The sequence below is a fragment of the Lactuca virosa genome, chromosome 9 (assembly GCF_052849685.1).
Source record: "Lactuca virosa cultivar CGN04683 chromosome 9, Lactuca_virosa_CGN04683_v6, whole genome shotgun sequence".
Classification (NCBI taxonomy): Eukaryota; Viridiplantae; Streptophyta; class Magnoliopsida; order Asterales; family Asteraceae; genus Lactuca; species Lactuca virosa.
This window is the reverse complement of record NC_136434.1, coordinates 57,950,192-57,969,929: the sequence shown is the minus strand read 5'-3', so window position 1 is coordinate 57,969,929 and position 19,738 is coordinate 57,950,192. Positions and strand designations below refer to the sequence as shown.

Sequence of the window (19,738 nt, the reverse complement as noted above, 5' to 3'; positions counted from 1 at the left end):
CGGACGGACAGAGTGAGCGGACGATTCAGACGCTCGAGGATATGCTTCGGGCATGTGTGTTGGACTTCGGGGGAAGTTGGGACACGTATCTACCATTGGCTGAGTTTTCTTATAACAACAGCCATCATTCGAGCATTGGTATGCCTCCCTTCGAGTTATTGTATGGGAGGAAGTGTCGGACCCCTATTTGTTGAGGAGAGGTCGGGCAGCGTGTGATGGGCAGCACAGAGATAGTGCTTCAGACGACTGAGCAGATTCAGCAGGTCAGGCAGAGATTGCTGACAGCTCAGAGTCGTCAGAAGAGCTACGCGGATAGGCGTCGCTCGGAGCTCGAGTTTCAAGTTGGTGACTTCGTACTCCTGAAAGTATCTCCTTGGAAAGGAATGATCCGATTCAGGAAGAGGGGCAAGCTGGGGCCCCGATATATTGGTCCATTCAGGGTGATCGCAAGAGTAGGCAGGGTAGCATACCGGTTGGAGCTACCTGCGGAGTTAGGTCAGATTCATGACACCTTCCACGTATCGCAGTTGAGGAAGTGTGTGGCCGATGAGTCGGCGTTGGTACCCTTAGAGGATATTCAGGTGGATGTGAGCCTGAACTATGTTGAGAGGCCGGTTGCGATTATGGATCGAAAGATCAAGGTTCTGAGGAACAAGGAAGTGCCCCTGGTGCAGGTCCAGTGGCAACATCGGAGAGGGTCCGAGCTGACTTGGGAGCTGGAGCGAGAGATGCGTGAGCAGCATCCAGAGTTGTTTGCGGAGTGAGACTTCGAGGGCGAAGTCTGATTCTAGTGGGGGAGAATTGTAACATCCGGATTCCCAGGTATATTATATTATTCATTTATTTTGAGTTTGGGGAGGAACTCGGCGAGTTGGTGCTTAGACTCGCCGAGTAGGATCGCGAGTTCTTATCCGGATTAGTGACCGGACTCGACTAGTCGACTCGTGGACTCGGCGAGTCCACGCTGTCAAGTGAAACCCTAATTTCTCGGGTTTGGGACCTATTTAAAGGCTCTTATAGCCTTCAGTTGCGGCTACCAGACCCAAGAGAGAAACCCTAAGAGAGCTAGAGCGTTTGTGAAGAAGGAGAGGCTATTTTTTATCCTTGTGTGGTATTCTTGCAAGAAGAAGGTGACCAAGGCAAGAGGGAGCTGAAGAGGGTGCCATCCTATAGATTTCGGAGCCCAGGGACTTCATATTTGAGGTATAGATTCGATCCTTCTTCAGTTTTGGTGTTAATCTTTGGAGTTAGGGTTTTCTAGACCCTTTAGAGGCTTGATTAATGAGCATTTGGTCCCTTCTCGTATTAAGGCTTTAGATCTGGATCCAAAGAGGTCCAGAGACCTTAACCCTTTGATCTTTATGATTGATATTGGGAGACAAGAGCTTAGGATGTCATATTTGAGGTTATTTCTTCAAATAGAGTCTTTGGGCCTTTGCATGAGCACCAAGTTCTGAACTTTACGTGATTATCGTGCTTGGGAAGGTCAGATCTATGGATTAGAGGAACAGATCTGACCTCAGGAGGTCATTTGAGTTTGAGCATGGCATGAACTCGCCGAGTCCGAGAACAGACTCGACGAGTAGGATTAGGTTTCCCCGTGGATCACACAGTTGGTGACTCACTGAGTTGGGGAAATGACTCGGTGAGTCAGAAGGGATTTAGAGGACCCGAGTTTACGACTGAACTCGCCGAGTCACATTTGTGCACTCGGCGAGTCTGGTCAAGGTTTGACCGTTGACTTTTGTTGACTTTTAGGGTTTGGTCAACAATTGGACTTGTGGACTGTTTGAAGGGTAAAATGGTCTTTTAGCCTTCTTAGAGGACATGTGAGAATCTAGTCTAGTCTGTAGAGCCGTTATTGATTGAGATGATTGTTTATGTGTTTAGGCAGAGGCTAGATCAGTGTATACGCGAGCGAGATATTACCCGAGACATCCGAGGTGAGTCTTCTCACTATACTTTACCATGAGTGGAATTTAGAGATATATGACAGAGTTGTTATGTGCTATTTATGTTATGTGTTGCACTGCATTATTTCTATGTGATTTATGTTGTGTGTATATCAGAGTTAGAACCGAAAGGTTCACAGAGTTAGGACCAGAGGGTCCACAGAGTTAGGGTCCAAAGGCCCACAGAGTTTTGTGTTATCTGTTTCAGGTACTAATGAGGATCGCGGGAAGGCGCCGGCATGATCAGTACACACACACGCGGAGTTTTATACATGTTATGATCTTGGGATTTTGACTTATGTTTGGATATATGAAACAATAAGTTTTATAATATTATGAAATAAAGTGTTTTTAAAATGTGAAAATTTGTTTGAAATTTAAGAATGCACACTTCACATCCATTTGATAAACATCAAAGTCCTTATGAGCTGCATAAGCCAGAAAAATACGAACCGCCTCGAGTCTTGCGACAGGGGCAAAAGTTTCTTCATAGTCGATTCCTTCTTCTTATGAATATCCTTTAACAACAAGTCTGGCTTTGTTTCGAACAATATTCCCATCATTGTCGGTTTTATTTTTGAAAATCCATTTTAACCCGACAATCGAAACATTTTCAAGTTTAGGAATTAATCTCCAAACCTTGTTTCGTTCGAATTCTGACAATTCAGATTGCATTGCAACAACCCATTCTGAGTGTTCCATTGCAATCTTAACTGTTTTTGGTTCAATTTTAGAGATGAAAACATTGAACATGCAAAATTCTTGATGAGTATTCAGTACCTCATTCTTTGCACGAATTTGAGCTCTTGTTAAAACTCCCTCTTGTGGATTCCCAATTACTTGATCCTTCGGATGATCTCTTTTCCATTTTTCTATTGGTGGATATGCTGGATCAAATTCCAAAGGTGCGTCTTCGTACATTTCATCGTTTTCCGAACCTACAATCGAACAAACATCATCAATATCGTTAGTATTTCCAATGTTCTCTAAATGCTCCCCCTCAACATTATGCTCCCCCTCAACATCATCATTCAATCTTTCTTTCTTCCCCTCGAAAGAATGCTCTTCATCATTAAAAGTATTCGAATCCAAGTGCTCCCCCTCCACTGGATGATTTTGCAAACTTTCGCCTTCTTGAGGAGTTGATATTGAATCATCAGTAAGCTTCGTAAATTCTGGTATGTGATTATCAGGAGCATGAATTTCAGCATCGACTGCATGATCTAAAATTCCAAAAATCAAATCATAATCAATATCATCCATTTGTAAAGATTCAGTTTCAACTTGTGTTTCTTGTAAAATTGGATGAATTGCAAATTTATGCTCAATTTGTTTAACATAGTAATCATCGAATGTGAGATTGAAAGTTTCTTCCACTTTTCGTGTTCGCTTATTTAACACACGATATGCGACAGAATTGTGCGAATATCCAAGAAAAATCCCTTCATCAGCTTTTGCTTGAAATTTCGAAAGATGATCCTTGAGATTCATAATAAAGCACCTACATCCGAAAACATGAAAGAATTTCACATTAGGTTTACAATTATTCAGAATTTCGTATGGTGTAATATTAAAACGCCTGTGTATGAAATATCTGTTCTGAGTAAAACATGCAGTGGATATTGCCTCAGCCCAAAGATATTGAGGTAAATTCGCATATGCCAACATGGTTCTTGCTGCTTCGCACAGTGAGCGATTCCTTCGTTCTACAACACCATTTTGTTGTGGTGTGTATGGAGATGAAAAATTATGTGAAATCCCTTTGTCCACCAAAAATGAATCAAGAACATTGTTCTTAAATTCAGTTCCATGATCACTCTTGATTTTTCGAACAGTCTTCTTCAACGTGGTTTCTATCTTTTTGATAAAGTCAATCATGATTTGTGCAACTTTGGATTTAAACCTGAGAAAATAAACCCATGTAAATCTGGAAAAATCACCAACAATAACTAAAATGTACCGTTTCTTGTTGAGAGTGGAAACAGTCGAAGGACCACACAAATCAATATGTAAAAGCTCCAGAGGTGCGACAGTTTTCGAATCAATTGTAATTGGATGACCTTGTTTATGTTGCTTGCCAACTTCACAAGCTGCACATAAAGAATCATTGTCAAATTTAAGTACAGGTAAACCTCTTACCAGATCTTGTACCACAAGTTTATTGATGTTTCGAAAGTTGAGATGTGAAAGTTTTCGATGCCATAGCCAGCTTAGATCAGATGTGGCTTTCGAAAGAAGGCATACAGCAGGTTTGCCTACAATTGGATTGATGTCCAGAGTGAACATGTCACCTTTCCTTTTGGATTTCAGTAATATTTCTTTTGTGTTAACATTCGAAATAACACTTCCTTCTTCGTTAAAGAAAACTTGACTGCCAGTGCCCACAACAAGTTGAGAAACACTAATCAAGTTATGTTGAAGACCTTCAACATATGCAACACGATTCACTGTGAATTGTCCATTCGTGATCTTCCCATATCCTTTGACTTGACACTTTTGATTGTTCCCAAATTTAAATACTCCAGCATTTTTGAGACTTCGAAAATCTCATAAATTCCCCTTCTTCCCAACGAGAGCAACCACTATCAATGTACCACTTGTTATCATATTGCTCGTCACACAGTACCTGCAATCAGTGGAAAAATTTAGGTACCCAAGGCTTTTTGGGTCCTTGGAAATTAGATTTCAATTTGGAATGTAATGAAGAACTTTTAACCCAATAACAAACTTTGGTTTTGAGACTATCAATTAAGTTCACTTCATCATCTAAAGGAACCGAAACATAAGTGTTTGATGGTTTCGAATGTTCACTGACACTACCCTTCGAATTCTGAGTTTGAGAATGAACATTCTTTGCCTTTGAAACTGATTTCCAAACTTTGACCGAGATGTTCGAATCCTTAGAAGATGAACTTCCGTTCGAAGAAGTATTAACATATTTTTCATATGCTTCATGAATTTGCTCCTTTGAATATGCATTCGACTGATACATCTTTCCTTTGCCTTCAAGCCAATGATCAATGTTCTTTCTTGAAGTCATTCCTTTTTCACGTGACGTTTTCATAGTTTCTTTCTTCGTGTGATTAGGAAATTTTGGCTTTTGAGGAACAAAATCAACTTTGGGATTTGTTAGAAAAGAGTAAGCATAGGATGAATCAACTGTTGATTTAAAATGTTGTCGTTGAAAGACTTGTTGATTTGAATTAGATTTATTTGAAAAAGTTCTTGATTTATTTGTTTCAGAAACTTTCGAAAACTTTGTTTGCTTATTCACTTCAGACCTTGTATTATTTGATTGAGATGAATGTTCGGTTTTTGTTGAAAAAGAGGAATTTTAAGCTTTGAAAACATTTTTGGTTGATTGTAATTCAGACATCTTTTGAGACTCAACATTTTGCCAAAATATTTTCTTTCTTGCTTGTCTTTTCGAAATGTTGTTTTCCTTCGAAAATTTGTCAATTTGATCTTTAAATTCCTTAGAGTTTAGTTTGACAACTTTTTCATTTTCCTTTTCAACATGTTTTGTATTCTCTTTTTCAATTTTTGATTTTTCAACCCATTGGCTTTGTGGTTTTTGTCGTTGAAACACATACGGATTCTTTGTTAAGTTGTTTTCAACTGTGTTTTGATTTGCGAAAAAACCTTCTTCAGTTGTTTTTGAATTATCCTCCTCAACCAACTTCTTTAATTCTGGTTTGATATTCTCAACATTTCCAGTAGTTACGAAAACTTGATTTGGAAAAATGACATCATTTGTGCATTTGAAATTTGGATAAACCACTGTGTTCGTTTCAAGATAATGTTCACCTTTTTCATTCATTACTTTTTCGAACTTTTGAGTATCACCGTACACTTGGCAACAACTATACGAGGAATTTCTTTTTCCTTTGTAACTTCCTTTTTCTTCGTTTGTTTCTCTTCTTTCTCATCATCACTATCATCAGTTTGGCTGTCTTTGAGATCCACGAAGTTCATATCACAAACTTTCGAAGTTGAGGGTATATCAGTTTCATTTTCAACCATCAAATCCTTAACTTTTTCTTTCCCTTTAGATGTTGAAGCAACATTAACAACAGACAACTGAGAACAATCAACATCTTCAAGCTCACTAATTTCACTAATATTATCAAAATTATCTTCAATATCAGCAAAATTAGATTGAGAATCAGACGTTGAATTCTCAGTCTTTTTCAAAATATGAATTTGTTCAGATTTAGTCAAAGTATCATTCACAATGTTAACTAATTCATTCGCATCAAGACATTCATCAACTTTGACTATTCCATATCTATACTTATCATTCGGAACTTTGTTAAAATCAGCTATTTCCTTTTCACAGTCATACGAAATGTTATCTACCGTAACACTTTCATAAGCTAAAAATAGCAGCAATTTTCTATGTTGTTCTTTATTGATTTCGCACGAATGATGTAGTTCAGTTAATTTCCCATAAAATCTTTTAGCCGAATTACAGTAAATGTTCCTCTGGGCTAACAACAGTTTAGTTTCACTAGACAAATTATCCCTATCAACAATGATATTAGTTATTTGAAGTTCTAAACAATCTATCTTAGTGATTTTCGAATCTAGTTTCTTCTGTGTCTCTAGCAACTGCATAGACAGCTTCTTAGCCTCATTGCTAGCAGATACCACAATTGAATCAAAATAAGTAACAGTTTCATCGAAAGATACTAATTCAGAATTATAAGCATGTACTGGAATATTGAAAGATTCAAGAATATTACGTACCTTTGTGGTCATCGGAGATTTGTCAGTGGCTTTTGATACGAAGCATCTCCCATGAACTTCGTATGCCTCCTCATCTGATTCTTCCTCCATCTTTGCATACATTGCTCCGTGAGTTGGATTTCGCATTTCCTCATCGTCTGATCCAGATGACCAGATTTGATAAGTTCCTTCTTCATCCTCATTCTCACCCTTTGCAACCAATGACAAATTCTTGGCTTTAGCACGAACCACCTCCAGCTTCTCTGCATAGTACGCCTCATCCTTGACCTTATTCTTCCTTTCATCCTTCTTTCGAAGCATACAGTCATTTGCAAGGTGATTAGCACCGTTGCAATAATGACAATCTATCCCAGCATCTCCTTTTAATTTCTTCTCTGTTTTTCCCTCAACAAGCTTCATATCTTTCTTCTCTTCCTTTTTCTTCTCATCCCCAACACTTTTACCCATAAAATTCCCTTTTGTCTCAGATGACTTTGCCTTCGGATTGAAAGGCTTTTTGAAGAACTTTTTCACACGATTGTTTGAATAGAAAGGAATTGCCTCATCATCTGAGTTCATGATGAACCCTTCGTCTTCGTCCGAAACATCTTTCTCAGCTTCCCTTTCAGTGATCTTCGAAACCAAAGCTAGTGGACCTCCCAAACTTGCCTTCGATTCTTCAGCAATTTCATTCACTTCGCTTTCATGAGACTTCAGTTGATTGTACAAGTCATTCAAAGTTGACGTATCAAAGCTCTGTTAATTCTTAACCATCATGCTCACACTACGCCACTCCTTACGAAGACCCATAACAAAAATTAAATTGAACTCCATGGCTGATCTGGTGATTCCATATCGATTGCATCGATAGATTAATTCATTAAGACGATCGTAGTAAACTTCAATCGTTTCACCATCTTTCTGTCTGAAGTCCTTCAGTTCCACTAAGCATTGCTTCACAGAGTTAACTTTTGTCTTCTCACTCCCCTGAAATTTCTCCTTGAGATTATTCCAGATTTCCTTTGCAGTTGTACAACTCCTCACATAGTTGTAAACAACTGGAGGCAAAGCTCCTGTTAGCTCTCTTATGCACCTCTTTTCTAGCTTTTTCAGACGATCAGTCTGATTCTCAACTTCAGAATTTCCAGAAGATGATCCAATTGGTTGAACATTCGTTGGTGGATTGAGATTGCCAGAAATGCAATTCCACAGTTCTTCATCCAATCCGTTGAGATAATCCTGCATACGATCAGCCCATTGATCGTAATACTCAGGGATTAGCATAGGAATTTTGGTGGATGATCCTAGAAGATGAGAAAATGAAGTCATGGAATTAAGATTGAAAGACGTCATTGATGTACGGAATAAATCCTTGAGAATTTTTGAAGAAACTTTGAGAATTTGACAACAAACTATATAATTCAAATCAGAATCACTAGTAGAATACTCGATTCAATGAATTAAGTGGAGAATCGAATCACAGACTAAGATCTAGACAATTTTTCACTTTCAAAAAGTGCGGAAACTTTTGAATCAAAAAGTTGATTCAAAAACCTTTTGAACAATGTGAAAATCAGATCAGAGATATGATTCCTGCTCTGATACCAATTGATGAAACAAATAATCGAGTATTGAATTAATCAGAGTATGAATTCAAGTAAGAATGCGAGATTTAGACACAGGATGTAAATATGATCTTGTTTCAGCTCTATTACGCTCTCAAGTTTTACAGAGTAGAAATGACAATTCTGTAAAGACTCGTTTCTAAGACTCTAGTAAACACTCCTATTTATAGGAGAGGAAAGCGTACACAAAATATACTAAGGACTAAGCGTTAAGCTTCGAATATAATTCCCTAGTAAAATAGATTACAAAATGTTCGAAGACACCAAAACATACTTCGACTAATTACAACATTTAGACCCTTACACTGTAATTTTAAAAGTGAACACTATGTTTCGCAATGTTGTAAGTTTTAGAAACACAGATTATAAAACTAATTTGAAATAAAATAAACAAACGAGGTGTGTTGGAAATTTAGGAATTAGAGATATCTTAGAAACATGTGTGAATTAGAAAGTTGCAGAAATATCATATTGGATTTCAAGAAGACACATCTAAGTAAAGTACAGTGCCTAGATGAGAAAGTGGTCAAAAGAGCCAAAACAAAAGTGGTTTGAAAGATCCGGTGAAGCTTTTACACATAATATGAACTTCAATGTCAAATGTTAAAGTTTTATATCATAGAGTTTAAACACTTTTATAAAAGAAAATGTTTCTAAGTTTTTCGAAAACATGCCAAAATGGTAAGCAAGGTTTAAAATGGTTTATATGCGCTTAAAAGCACATTCATCCATTGAAATGGATTTGAAATGAAATTGAAATAGCAAGGTGAAAACCAATATTGGTTAAATTGAGTTTTGAAGGAAAGTAATAAGTAGTTTTCTTCTATCTTATTTAAATGTACTTAGTATATATGGAAACCATATCCAAACACTTTTTCCTAAAATTCGTTTTGATACCGCATAAGCTAATAAGTAATTTTACAAAAAAGTATAAGTTTTTAAATAACATCCCCTAAGCCGTTCTTTCAAGATTAGCTCAAAGAAGAAACAACGATATATAGATGTCCAGATTAATTGCTTAGTCTATTAATTAAGTAAAAAAGAAACAGCCCCTTTATTGGATTTAATATACTTAATATGCCGTTTGTTTTATTTTCACACGCATATATGTGATATGTGTTTCAGCCATCGAAAAATTGGGCTAAAAAGATACAGGATGAGTGGAGGATTCTTGAGAAAGACTTGCCTAGTATGTTTCTATATATGTATGTCTCACAAATTGAAATTGATTAATTTATTACAAGTAGAAATGAATAGAAGAGATGCTTTGTTTTATACAGACAAAATATTTGTTAGGGCATATGAATCAAGGATGGATCTTTTAAGAGCTGTAATTATTGGAGCATAGGGTACCCCATATCATGATGGCCTCTTCTTCTTCGATGTCTGTTTTCCAAGAAGCTATCCTAACACCCCACATGTATGTCTTGTCTTGTCTTGTCTTGTCTTATCTTGTCTTCCTTCTTCTTCAATTCTTAATGCCATATATATTATATATGTTATGTGATTGATGTTGATAGATTTGAATGATTATTTATTTCAGCTTGTGCATTATCACTCTGGTGGCCTTCATATCAATCTGAATCTCTACGATTGTGGTTACGTCTGCTTAAGCCTTTAGAACACATTGGATGGTGGCAAAAAGGAGATGTGGATCCCTGGGACCTCAACCATGCTCCAAGTCCTGGTGTCTATACAAGGTCTCATCCTCAACGCAAAGTCTTACTTCAATGAACCTGGATATGCAAAAACAAGTGGGTCCGTGAATGGGGAAAAAAGTTCCATACAATACAATGAATCCACTCTCATCTTATCACTCAAAACCATGGTGTATACCATGAAAAAACCACCCAAGATAATGTAAAAAAAATACATTTTCACATTTTTTTTCTTTTAAGAGTACGTTGCATGTTGGTTAATATTTGGTTTGTTGGATGGTGTAGAACTTTGAGGATTTGGTGAGTGGGCATTTTGGAAAGCGTGTGTGTGATATTTTGATGGCGTGTAAGGCGTATACAGAAGGTGTGCAAGTTGGGTGTCTTGTGAGAGGAGGTGTACAGGATGTGGATGAGGGTAATAATGGCATCAGTTGTTCGGATAAATTTAAAGGTGAAGTGGTTGCATATGTTAAGACGCTTGTGGCTACTTTTAAAAGCATTGGAGCTAAAGAAGAGGAGTTTATTTGGTTAAGTGAAAAGGAAATCCTTCCATCCCATGCACCTGCACCTTTTACTAGTTCCCGAATTTTCACAAAGAAAAAAAAAGTAAGGAGAGAAAAGAAGAGAAAGGAAAGGAAAAAAAAATTGTGTTTAAAAAGGAAAATTAAGCATTTTGCTCATTTCTCTTCAAATCCTTTAAAATTGGAAGGAAATTTAGGAGGGAAAGTGATCATTTCACTTCCTTCCACTTTCATCCTTTAATGAAACTCAGGAACACAAAAATCTTTTACTTTTTTCTCATTTCCATCTATTTCCCTTATTTTATCTTGTTAAGTTGAACTCAGAATCATTATTGGTGAAAGAAAAGATATGGGATTTTGATAGGACTAAGATATTATTTTTTTATTTTGGATTTTGGATTTGGATGTTTTATGTTTTCAGATTTTATTCCTTTACCCCATTAGTTAGTATAATGCTCTATGTATATAGCGTGTGTGGATTCTTTCACCAACTTTTTCTAATGTTAATGATTTAAGTACCATGTTCTTGTGATTCGTGAAGACTTGTTGAAATATCTATGTATCTTTTTAAAGAATCCTATTTAGGCCATATGACAATTTTTCTATACCACAGTTTAAGTACCATGTTCATTTGTCATTCTTATATGCATCTGTTATCCTGCTCACTCCAAAAACCTTTTCCAATCCTGATTTTATCCTCCTTTACAAAACTAGGTCTTAAAACCGGTGTAAAACTCGTGTACTACACGGGTTGATTAAAAAAAATATTAAATAGCAAACTCTAAATAATAAGTATTTTTTAAAATAAATTTTCAAAAAATCTACTATAATAAATGAAGATTGACATGTGACGAAATTGATTTTCATTTATTATATTTATTATAGTAGATTGCATAGAAATTGTATTAGATAAAGACTTTCCATGCTCAACCCTAAAAATCAGCCACTTAATTAGTGATATGAGAGAATTTGCAATTTGAATTATGCCTTTCTTATTTGATTACCCAAGAAACCAGGAACCGATTCAGCATTTTTTTTTAATAATTTGAAAGCTACGCTGCTGGGAATATTAGGAGGAACAAACTATGTTGTAGACTTTGTTTAATGTATTGGATTTAATCCTAATTCTCCCTGGAAACATGTGGTTTGATTTTATGCTCACTCATGGCTGATTTGGTTATCTTCTGTCAATGCCAACTCTATCTACAGCCACCACTATTCAACTTGTTCTCTATCTTTTGCTGATCGGTAAGACTTTCTCAGTTTGTACTTATCTTTTTTAAGGCTTCAATTTTAACCAAAAAATGTGTTCATGGAATTGATTACGTGGTTCAATAGATTTGAATGTGCACAACAACCATTTGATAAAATGTCCACATGAATTTTGAGTGTAGTTTTACTTTGAGTTTGCTCCACATTGTTTCTACAAGTTTCCTTGAGATAATCATATTTTTTTTTCCGGAGGTACACACTTAAAATATTTAATTAGATTAAATTCAGAACAAGGTTTTGAAAACCGGACCGGAGACCGAACCGGCCGTCTTACTGGTTCGATAGTTCAAGTGGTCCAACCGGTCAGACCGGTCTCAAAAACCGGAAAAACCGGATGATGTCATAATTATATTTAATTATATAAAAATACAAAAAATGAAAAAAATAAATATTTTTTAAAATTTTCGGTTTTTACCGGTTTTCACCGGTTCACATGAATACCGGTTTTTTGTCCTTTAAGAACCGGTTCCAGTTGAACCGGTCGAACCAGCCGCTCCGGTCCGGTTTTCAAAACAAGGATTCTGAATTTGTCTTGGATAAACATAGTTGTGCGTGAATTATTTAATGTATTTTTGACCAGGAGGATGAAAGGTGGATTAATTTGACATGGTTCTGATGGAAGTCCTCATCATATCGGTAAGTTCTTTTTTGTTTCAAATTTATGCACATTTTGGTTATGGTAATATTTTTTATGGAGTTAAACATGTTTCCTTTATCCTTAGTATCGATGAATTATGGCTTCATTTTTAGTGGTTATGAAAAGTAGAACTAAATGCAACTTTAGTCGAAGGGAAACAGCTGTGCCAACAATTCTTAGATAGAGTCTTGATATTTTTTTCATGATTTATAAGAGGCTTGGAGTTTCTGCTCATGTTGTTTATGCAGTAGACCCTGTATCACACACACAACTTTTGAGTTTGTTGAAGGTCCAACCACCAAAGATATATTCCTTGAATTTTGATTAAAAGGAGTCGTTGAAGATGTAATTCTTATAACACCATATACATTTTATAGTTATGCACCATGTAACTCAACTTACAAAATATTACACGTGCTTTATTAGTTTTATGCTGAAGACGGTGAGCCAAGAACAAAAGTTAGACTAGTGACAGATTACTGATAGAATCGGTGACAATTTTTGTTTGATTGACTTTATAACAAATATCAACTTATCTATATAAATAATTATATTTAGGGCCCATTTTTACTTTTCGCCTAAGGCTTTCAAAATCAATAGACCGGCGACTGTGATATTGAATATAACTAACAACAATATCCAAAGTGTTTTTGGGCAAATGTGTTTTTTGACTTATGGTGGTGACAAGATGAGTTTCAAAAAAAAAAGTTTGGAACAACTTTTGTGATGGCAAACAACTTTATAATTATAAAATGACTAAAAATGATATGGAAAGAAATGAGATAAATAAAAAAAAAAGCAAGAGAGTTCATGAAGGGTGCTTTTGTCATTTTTAGTTTTAAAGGTCATAAGCACTTCAAAAAATCAGGATCCCTAACTTTTGGAAACGCCATTTAAAGACATGTCAAAATGTCACTTTTAAAATCACTTAGGCAATAGCAAACATTTTTTTAGATTTATTGACTTTTTGAAAAACTAATAAGTCAATAAGTTATTTTAAAAATCAACCCCAAACATCCTTAACAATGATTGATGAGAATTGGGGTTGAAGATCTTAAATTGGATTTTTCGAATGCAAGGACAAGAGTGATGAAGTAGCTGTGAAGTAAATGGATAAAGAAAATAAGCATGAATATTTTTGGTTTTTTTGTCATTAAGGGAGCTATTGTCCTTTTTAGTTTAAAAGGCCATAAATACTTCAAAAAATCGGGACCCCTAACTTTTGGAAACTCCATTTAAAAGCATGTCAAAAAGTCATTTTCAAAATTAGCCGATAAGTTATTTTGAAAATCAATCCCAAACATCCTTAGCAATGATTGATGGAAATTGGGGTTGGAGATCTTAAATTGAATTGTTAGAATGCAAGGACAAGTGTGTGATGAAGTAGACGTGAAGTAAATGGATAGAGAAAATAAACATGAATATTTCTGGATTTTTGTCATTTAAATCTATACATGAACGATTATCGCCAACTTATAATATTTTTTTGAGCAATCAGGCAAAATTACATAAATGGTCTTTGTGCTTTAAAAAAACCATTATATATATATATATATATATATATATATATATATATATATATATATATATATATATTGACGAGAATGATTTTTATGGTTTCAAAATCATGCATGGCTGGTTCCCGACCGACATAAAATGATGTTTTCGTCATTTCTAATATTTTTTATCTTTTTCTTTTACCTATTCCTAATATTTAAATATTATTTATTTATTTTATCATTTCCACCAAATTTAAACAATTTGTAATTGATAAATTACATTTATATTTATATAATATGTAGATCGATAAAATTTTGGGGTGGAAATTGGGTCAGGTTTAGGTTTGGGTTTGCATGTAACATGCCAATTTTCAAGACCAAAAATTTCATTTTTGATTTTATAAAACGCAACTTGATTATCAAAACTGAAACTGTAAGCACAAACCTTAGTGGCCCACAGAGGTGTGGGTCCTTGAAATGTTGGACGCGGGTTTGGGTTATGAACTGATGGGGGTTGGTTGTTGACTTCTGGCTCCGAGTCAGAACCATCAGAAAAACCTTCAGCTTCATGATCATCCAAAGGAATTGGGTGATCATCTTCTGGTTCCTCTCCTAGTCATCCTGCATTGTCGTGGTTGGGGAAGTACGGGTCTCCGGGAAGGTGGAAACCAGCCATAAATCTACGCGAGAAAAGGGATAAGGAAATAATTAATAGACGAGTTAACTAGATAATTATAATATGATATTTATCAGTTACTCCAATACTTGTTTAGTGCATACTAGTTATATGTAATCCAAAACATGATAGCCCTTCAAATAAGTGAGTCCTAACTTTAAGCCCACAACCAAACAAGGACAGGAAGTAAAGCAAAGATTACAGATTCTGAGGCTATGACATCCTAGGCACATATAACCGTAATGTATCCACTCAACAACTATTGACATACTAATAAAGACCTTTAATTCTCAGATAAGTAATTAATAGTAACACAAAATACTCCTATAGTATTTTAAGTTTAATGTTCTGTTCTACTGTTCTCATTGTAGTAGTGTTGGTAAGTTTTTAGACTTGCTGCAACCTCACAACCATACTTAGGCACATGCTAATCACTCCTCGGATAATGTAGTTGATCAGGCTACACCTTCCCAGGGTTGACCATATGTCTCTAAGTCTACTTGTGCTGCCCAACAATCGTAATACTTTTGTTCTGTCCTAGTGACACTGATTTTAGTATGAATGCAGGTATGTATACTTAGTTAAATATTTTATTATTTAAAAGTATAAACTCTTTATCAGAGTATTTTAATCTCGCTTGTGTTTATAGTTCGTATATCTTTTATGGGTTGATACACTCGATTCACTATAAACAGTGCTCTGATACCAATGTGTCACACCCCCAAAACCTATGAACGGCGGAAACGTTCTGGGGTGGAGGACGTCATGTACAGTATCACAACAATGCAAAGTAGTAAACAAGCAACAACATCATCCATTGCATTAATAATATAATTTCATACAAGTGTGTTCTGTCAAGTTATATAGACACCAAAAATATACAACAAAATAAAAGAGGAGTCTTGAACGAGCTCCATCTTCTCAAAACCTGGCACCTGTACCTGTCTACTGGTGACCTGAGAATACAAGTTATTTTGAAAGAGTTTATCAGGTTTAAAGCTGGTGAGTTCATAAGTATATTTGTGTCTGTGTTTGTATGAAAGCATTTGTAAGTTGTTTGAAAGATGTAATGTATAAGTTTTGTATTTGTTTGAACACTCCTAGAAAACCCTATGTTTCCTACTAATTGTAGCCTTCTACCAAGGCATCTAGTATCTGTGTGTTTGTCTCTTGTAAGAGTGTGTAATTTTCCCAAATCCGACTATCATTAACCAAAAATATAGTTTTTACATTACCGTGCATCGTGTGAACGTTCACGAAGTGAATGTAATGGAAAAATAATTATAGTACTGTAGTGTAGTATTAAGTAACTACTGCTGTACTAACTACCTTAAGCCAATTGTTATTTAAGGTACCATGTGATCGGCCTGTATCTTGCTACCGACTCAATAGTAAAACGACGATGTAAGACGCAGTAAGAAATGACGTTTGGCACCCGTAGACTTGCAAGTCCCACTGTAGCGAGCAGCAAGGTGTAGGATAGTCAATCCAGTATAGATCTATACACAAACTCATACGCTCCCCAATTAAGGAGATTCTGATACAAAAACAGTCATGGCAGGTTGTGCCATGCCCCGTTTAATGGCTCACATAAATGTAATAATGTATATGTAATGAATGTGCTAGCTGTATTGTATGTTCTCCTTCTATCTAGCCTGTATGTTCTCTCTGTATGGTATTGTTTGTTATCTCGTTCTCTGTATGGTATTGTTTATTATCTCGTGCTTTGTATGGTATTGTATGTTCTCTACTCTGTATGGTATTGTATGTTCTCTACTCTGTATGGTATTGACTCATGTATGAACTGACTCTTTGTATGTTTCATTGTTCTAGTAATAGTTTTATTATCTTCCTAAACTACCCCTATGGTAGCTTACTAGAATGTATGAACATGTTTGTATACCCTTGCTACCCAAAGGTATGGATCTGAAGGAAAGAACTTTTATGACTATGTATGTATACATGATATATAACTAATATTTAAACGACCTTCGGACGGATAGCCGATGCCCTAAAGTCACATCCAAACAAGGAAAAGGAATTAAAGCGAGCTAGCCTTCCTAAGTCTCTTAAACATTACTTATATAACTATACATATATAGGCATGCATTTGACAATATATAAGTATAAAAGAGTTTTAGTAAAAGTATTTGACAAGTAAAAGAGTTTGTAAAACAATTTGAAGTAAAACAGTTTGGTAATACAGTTTGAAAAGTAAGAATCCACTAGTTTGGTAGTTATTAATCATATGTGATTGATATAATAACTATAATAGTTCAACTTGTATCCCCCCCCCATAAAAGCATTTAAAAACATTTAAAACATTGATTAAGGGGTATGAACTCACTTGTAGTGAGTGGTTTGGATGAACTGAAGAGATAGGATTGCTAGGTGTCAAGTGAAGACTTGTACACACACAATGATCCTAGTTAACATATAATCACACATATATGTATCCTATTAGTCTTTAAACAACTAATTAACAAAGTTAAGACATCCTAAGACAAGTTAAACACCTTATATAAGTGTTATTAGTCCCTAGGATTGCATCTAAGTGTTGTAGGACAAAGCTATTGGGTTTAGGGTTCAAAAGAACCCTTTTTATGAGTTTATGCTTTCTTGACCATAACTCATTGAGTTTACGGTCGTAAACCCATGAGTTTACGGCCGTAAACTCATACTTCCTTGACCATTTGTTGATTTGAAGGTTTCTAAGTCCTTAGAAGTGTTTCCACTTGAAGTATAAGTCTATAGAAGAAGTTAGGGCACCATTTCACTCCTAAATGGAATTTACGGCCCTAATACCATATCCTTTTGGATTTACGGCCGTAAAGCCTTATGGATTGTGGTATTTTGATGTTTTCAAGTCCTAAACATATCAAGGTAAGGATCCAAGATAGTTACCAAGGCATAGGAAGGGACTAGGGTCACTTTGGCCCCTAAATTAGGGTTTACGGTCCAAGGTGTTCTTGGACCGTAAACACCTTTGATCTTGGTGTTTCTTTGTGTTTTCTTGATGTAAAGAAGTATAACAAGCTCTATGTTACTCTAGGATAGAAGTACTTACAATATAGAAGCTTGAAATGAGCTAAAAGTCCAAGAACACTAGTGTGTGTTCTTGGTGTTCTTGGTGAAACTTGAAGATTCACCCTTTTGGAAAGATCTAACGGATAGAAGTGTGTTAAATCACTAGATTAAGTGATATACTAACTTGAAAGGGTTAGAAACACTTACTAGATGGAGATTTGGAAGAAATCTTTGGATGATACTTGAGAGAGTTTGAGATTTGATCTTGAAAAGGTGGAAAAATGCTAAAAATGGCTAAGTGCCACTTTTATACCCCTCCCCTTTAGGGTTTACGGCCGTAAACACCAAGTTAGGGCCGTAAACTCTAAACTTTTGATGTGTCGGGACTTTATTGTTGCACAATAAACCCTAGGGCATCCTCTCTCCTGATATCTCCTAATGTGTTAATCCTAAAATACTCAAACTTATTCCAAAAAGTCTGAAAATTAACAGTAACTGTTTTGACTTCTATTGACTTGAAATGTTGTACATAATAGAAATTTCGGGTTGTCACACTTCAAAGTGGATAAAAGACCATTTTACCCCTCCATGGTCTCTATTACTCATGTTGACCCACACCCCAAAGTCAACAGAAGTCAAACTCGAGTCAACAGTCCATGTTTGACCCGACTCGTCGAGTGCACTCTTGCGAATCGTCGAGTCCCCTCGAATCCTCAGAAGTCTCAAAAAGTCCAGCTCAACTCGTCGAGTTGACCCCCAACTCGTCGAGTTATCACACAATCAACCCATCGGGACAAACCCTCACCGACTCGTCGAGTCAGGCCATGGACTCGGCGAGTCCCTTCCATCAGATTCCTCATTCAGACGATTTAAGGCAGATTCATCACCCCAAACACTAGATCTACCTTCCTAAGGGTCGATTGTCACGTAAAGCTGCAAGCTTTACGTTTAAACATGGAATATAAGGCTCATAATGCCAATATAACTCTAACAAGGTTGATTAACCACAATAACTCTTATATGGCTAAATAAAGCTATAATCTTTGGACTCCCTGGACCTCACAAAGTCCGGATATGAAGTCTAAGCCATCTAATAGACTTCATACACTAATTTTCTCCACAAAAAGGTAGCCCTAACTTCCAAAATCATGAGATCAAACTAATAAGATGAGAAAGGTGTAGGCTTTATACTTTCTACAGAAGCTCCAAATGAAGAAATGCTAGATCCGACAGCCTCTTCTCGTTCCTTGCTTGTTGCTCACTCCTTTCCTTCCAAAGATTCACCAAAAACACTTGATATTAGCTCAAGATCTCTCTCTTATCTTCAGTGGCTGCTAAGGGTTTCACACATGAAAGGTGAGCAGCTGATGAGCCGCATTTGAGATTATTAGTCCCCTTAAATAGGTCCCCACCCGGGGATTTAGGGTTTCACTACACAACACCTAGTCGGCGAGTCGGCACACTGACTCGTCTAGTTTGTTCATTAAACCCATGCGGATAACACGACCCTACTCGACGAGTTGGACTCACAACTCGTCGAGTCGCTCCACAAATCTCATAATTTACTCTTACAATTATATACTTGAAAATCCGGATGTTACAATTCTCCCCCACTTGAATTAGATTTTGCCCTCGAAATCGCTTCTCAACAACACGTAGATTGAGCCCAATGACCCTAGAAGCACCACCGAAGGAATCTCATATCATACGACAATTTTCTCCCAAGACACTTGAACCCAATCAGGAAACTCCCAAGCCCGGATTAAGACGGGCCTTTCTGCTGCTACGACACCCCTTTCTGGCTCTCCAGACTCTAGAAACTCTGGTGGCCTGTCTCACTGCCAGACCGTCCTCTCAAGATATCACCATGATAATTGCTCCTGGAATAACAGACCCCGATAACTCACTGCCCCTCCGATTCTGTCATTGTGACAGATAACCCAAGACTATGCCCAAAAATCGGCTGCCGATCACTTAAACCCGATATATTAAACAATCCAAATCATACTCGAAGAAATGAACAGACCACATCACACCAGGGACCCATCCATTGAACTGAAAACAAAACCCATCTGAACGATGGACTCTCAACACCCTGCCCTCAGACACAAGAAAAGATCATGCTTGCTCGGCAGTATCCTCC

General features: G+C 36.4%; 1 pseudogene; it reads left to right on the top strand.

The window, feature by feature from the left end:
- The window catches only part of LOC145139262 (putative ubiquitin-conjugating enzyme E2 38), a 28,405-nt pseudogene extending 14,171 nt beyond the window's left edge, over positions 1 to 14,234 (top strand).
- Positions 14,235 to 19,738: the final 5,504 nt, after the last annotated feature.